Here is a 4,930-nt window from a genome sequence, read left to right as displayed (position 1 = left end):
TTTTGTGTACTTTTTTTTTGTTTTTTAGCTACTTTTTCTCTTTGTATTGCCCGCTATTTATTTCCTTTACTCCTTTATTTATTTTACCTTTTCTTTCCCGCCCCGTCCCCAGAACCATGTCCAAGGGCAGGGCTGTTCGCCGGCGCAGCCAGAGCCGCGACCGCCTTCCTTGCGGAAGGCGGCGCCCACAAGGGGTGCATGCACGGGCCTTATTTGGGGAGGCGGAGTTGGCTGCACTAATTTTCTTTGTGCAGCGCCACCTCCCCTCAACCCTGGCAGCAGGTGGCAGGTCTGGGTCCGGGTACGGCCTCCGGGAGCGTCGGCAGCGGTGGGGGAAGGTGCGCCGGGCAGTGTCGCGCATCTCTGGGGTCCGGCGCACCCAGGCACAGCTGACGCACCGGTGGTCTGACATCCTGGACCGTGAGCAGGACCTGCTGGACCTGCTAGGAGTGGAGGTCCCGGGGCTTGGTGAGTACCTATTTAATTATTACAACTTTGTGTCTGTTCTTCTGCTCTATGTTATATATTGCGAATATCTTTTTTTCCTTCCAACCAGCTAGAATGTTGCTGCTTGCAATACATTCCAGGTTAATAACGTTTAAAAGTCTTCTGTGATTATGACACAGGTGCTCTTCTGCGCTACTACTAATCTTACTTGTTTGCAGCTTTCCGTTTGCGCTTGCTTAGCGTGATTCTTTACGAGTTTATTTTAGAGAAATTAAGTTACATAATGCTACAGTGACTCACGTCCACTCCTTACTTTGTCCTGTCACTAATATATAGGGGCGGATTGATACATAGGTTTAGGTACTTTGTATGAGCTTCTAATTGGTTAGTGGTATGCGTGATGCCCCCCTCACTCAGTTACGTGACGTGCTGCTAGTACGCCAGTCTTTAGAACCTTTCTAGTTTGTTCAATGAGTGGAGGTAGGCTTTGCAGTTACTTAGCAGTAGCAGATCAGCATCAATCAAACCAAAATTTGGTGTATACAAAAAATGTAGTCATGTTCATGTGTCCTCCATGATTGGATCATACACATTGTTGAGGAATACAGTCGAAATGCATACTTAATGTACAATTGGCATGCCTGGAATAGGTGGGCTAGGTTGGGTGGTACGTTGTACTAATTCTTAGGCTTACTTGTAACTTAGTTTTCTGGAATCAGAATGGAAGAATGGATTACTGTTGATAAATAGTAACTTAAGTAGTCGAACTGCGAATCCCCCGATATTACATGTTGACCAGATGAGATCGGTCAATGTAGTTATTGCAATTGTTTACATAAGTGTTTTTTGACCGTTGTTGAAAAATATTGTATTTGCTTAAGTTGACACCATCCATCAATGTTTGTCTCTTTCTTATATCTTTCCTGTTCATCAGCACCCAGGGGCAGACGGGCAGGGACTGGGCAGTCAGCGGGACAGGAACACCACGAGGAGGACACCGCTGAGGGCTCCTCTGCTGGCCCCAGTAAGTCTTCTTGTTTTTAATAATATTTCTTATTCCATAACTTTTACTGCCCCATTTCTCCCGAACTATAGTGTGTTTCCAAATGCTATTCTTTTACCACCAATTATCCTTCGATCTGTACGGTTTCAAAAAGCTTATCTCTGCCTCCGCTATGATGACTGAGTACCACTACATACTATCAGTCTGTCTGTCTGTACTGTAGTAGCTAGTCTTGCCCAGTTGGCCAGTGCCACTCTTTGTGAAAGGTTGTGATATAAAACTCATATTCACCAGTAGCTCATACAATCCGTTGGGTTGTTGTCTTGTACTACTTTTTACTCTTGTTGATGTTTAGGCTTTGAAAATTCACAGCAACAGCCCTACCAGATTTCTTAATATTTTGATATGATACCCTATAGGACATACAACTGTTGTAGGGATCTTGCACATACATTTGCACCAGAAAATAGGATGTTGGTGATGGTAGGTTGGACCTTCCTTGCACACCTCAATCAGAAATTCCGCACCCACCACAATTCCACTGCTTGACTATAGCACTGTCTTGTCATACCTATTAGGTCTCGGAACCCTCCCCCCAAGATAACCAACAAGTAGACAACCCAGAACATTAACACACGCAACCTCTGTCGTGGAAGCTATTCACATGCACACCCTTACTTTAATTTGCTCAATCGTGTAAGTTAGTCCACTCCACACCAAATACCACAAAGTCTATGTAAGTTTCAAATTTTTATTTCGATTTGAGAAGGTCTGTACACTGTTTTCTTAGCAGCACCAACCGGCAAATCAATAACATTAAAACAATATACATTGTTACACTTATACAGTTGGGAATTAAATCATGATAACTGAAGTGGTGGAAGGCAGCACCACCATCCCATAGCAATTTAGTTTATATACATTTATAAATGAAGATGTGAGTGAAGGGACCCCTCACCTCAGAAGAACCTAGTACTGGTAGTTGGTGCATCGTTCAGAAGCTCTGGTTCGTAGAAGCGAATCTTGCGTCTGTAATGCGAAAAAAGAAATGGTGTGCGTTAGTATATTGCAACTTGCAAGCATTTCTCAGCCGTGCCAAAAAGTGTAGCATCTATGGATAAGCAATATGGACTAACAGTAACAGTAGTACACCAGTTCTTCCTAAAAAAGTGGCTTGTTAATGTTTGTTGACCGCCTGTACGCAGCGCGTAGACTAGACAGTAGCAGTGTGAGGCAGGTCATGTGGGCTCAAAGGTGTCTTAAGAAGCTGCAAGGTAAAGGTAACGTCACATGTGCATGGCTAGGGCTAATCAAGCAAATGCTACAATGATCATATAACTTAGTGTCTACTCTACTACTACCTGATTTGTACTAGTGATTTATGTTAGTATTAACTCATTTTTCAACCTTGCTACTGATCAATAGGGGGGAGGTGTATATGTTGCCTAATAAATGTGTAATGTTTTCTAGGCGCACTACCGACCACCATTGCTGGGGCCAGCGAAGGCGACGCAGAGGGCGAGGATGCGGCAGTTGCAGATAGCAACGGAGGGGGAGTGGCAGCACCAGTGGCAGGCGGTGGTAAGTTAGATTCATAATCTTTAACTATTGTTTAACTTGACAGCACACTCACTGCAAAGGTGTACTGTATGTATATGTATACTGTAAAGTTGTGAATTAGGGCCCCATTAGGATGGTGGGCGTATTGCCCCCGCCGGGCTGGCTGGAATTCACTGCCGTCACAGCAGGGGCAAACCTCCCGCCATCCCTGTAGAAAATATTCAGACATGTCTAGGGTTCAATATGGCGGTGGTGTCTCTCTCACCACACCGGCAGCCATATAATCTGCATTTTGGAATGCCTTTGCGTGGCGGCATTACCGTCCGCCACGGAAAGGCATGCACACATTGCAGAGTATGCTTGGGGGCCCCCATGGAGGGTACCTACCGATGCTATGGTACCCCCCCGACTTTCAAAGCAAAACGTGACAGGCTCCGTGCGAGGCCCGTCATGTTGTGCTTGGAAAAGCAGCACAACATTTTAGCATTGCTTTCAGCAAAGCCAACCAGAATTTAAATTTAAAATAACAGGTTGCGCCCGCCACTGTGCCGGGCGCATCATCCTAATTAATTGTCCCCACGGGACCCCCACCCTTTTTTAGCAGTCGGATGGCGGGCGGACAAAGTCCGCCCGCTATCCGATGTCGTAAGTAAGTATGAGTTCTTGGGGACGTTTGAAGAGTGAACTAGAAGACTAGAATTCCCTTTAATTGGTATAGGACTAGGAGCCAGAGTATTGAGTAACCAATGGCCTCATCTATCTGATTTCAACTCCGCTTTGAAAGTTTTATGGAGAAGAGCACCTGGTGCACTGTTCAACTAAAAAGTGTAAGACAGGTGGAAGGAAGAAGGATGGGCGACATTTAAAATGTTATGTACTACTGTGCTTTATTTTATAGTGCTACTCTACCATGCCACTATGTGTGTAAATAATTACCTTGTCCTACTGTTTTATTAAGACTATATTTTACAATTGTCTTGCTTTTTCTTTTTGATACACAGCTACTCCAAAAATCAACCGGAAGGAGTTGGCCGCCAAGGCACGGCGCCGGAAGCTGGAGGCAATCCAGCATGAATACCGGCGGCTGGTGGTCCTAGCCGAGGAGGAGGAGGAGACTGCAGCAGCAATTCAAGCCTCCTCCAGTGCCCCGGGCCCCAGCCACCGCCCTCCAGCGGTACGGCGCCACCGTCTGGCGGCTGCCCGCCGCCACCGTGCCATCTCCGGTGCCCCCCCCCACTGTGGCTGCAACTGCCGCGGCCTTAGACGCCGCGTCGCCCATTTAGAGGACCAGATTCGTGTCCTCCTCCAGTCCCGCCCCACCAGTTAGTCCCTGTCACTGCCCCTTTTTTAATTCCTGTTCGTTCTTGACTCGTTTGGGCGTTCTCTATTTCTATGGACAGTCGTTGGGGTTAGGGAGGTGGGTGGGTTAGCTTTTGTGGGTTTAGTTTATTTGTTAGGGTCAATTAAATATATTTTTCTATGTTACTTGCAATGTTGTTAATGTTTTGTAGGTGGGGTAACTGTTTTACATCACACTGTTTCTTTGCTGGTGCTTGGCCGCCCATAGCGTGTGTTTGATTTCAATAATTTGCTGACTGTATAAGACACAAACAGATAGATGCGACACACCTCACTCATTGACTGGTCCTACTATGCATTCTTTGGAGTGGTGTTTGAAACTGACATCATTGACAACATGTCCATTATTGATTCTGCCTCCCCCAAACTTCTCTCTTACCGGTGCTTGATGTTTATGTCCAACTGTGGCACAGCACTGGCTGCATGGTGAAGATGGTTTCCTTTTTCATACATGCCATGATTGGGGTGGTGGTGGTAGTATAGTAGTAGTAGTATACACTGGCAGGGTGGCAGCATTTCCAAAAAAAGAAAAGGAGATAGTCAATCGCCTTTGAGAGACTG

General features: G+C 45.9%; 1 long non-coding RNA gene across 1 annotated transcript; it reads left to right on the top strand.

Annotated features, from left to right (window-relative positions):
- Window positions 1–1,417: 1,417 nt before the first annotated feature.
- Window positions 1,418–4,395, top strand: LOC146861616 (uncharacterized). The gene is made up of 3 exons (XR_014979288.1): window positions 1,418–1,471; window positions 2,921–3,031; window positions 4,012–4,395. It is a non-coding gene; the product is annotated as an uncharacterized LOC146861616 (long non-coding RNA).
- Window positions 4,396–4,930: the final 535 nt, after the last annotated feature.

Source organism: Triturus cristatus, chromosome 3_1 (genome assembly GCF_964204655.1).
Source record: "Triturus cristatus chromosome 3_1, aTriCri1.1, whole genome shotgun sequence".
Taxonomy (NCBI): Eukaryota; Metazoa; Chordata; class Amphibia; order Caudata; family Salamandridae; genus Triturus; species Triturus cristatus.
This window is presented reverse-complemented; position numbering and strand designations above follow the sequence as displayed.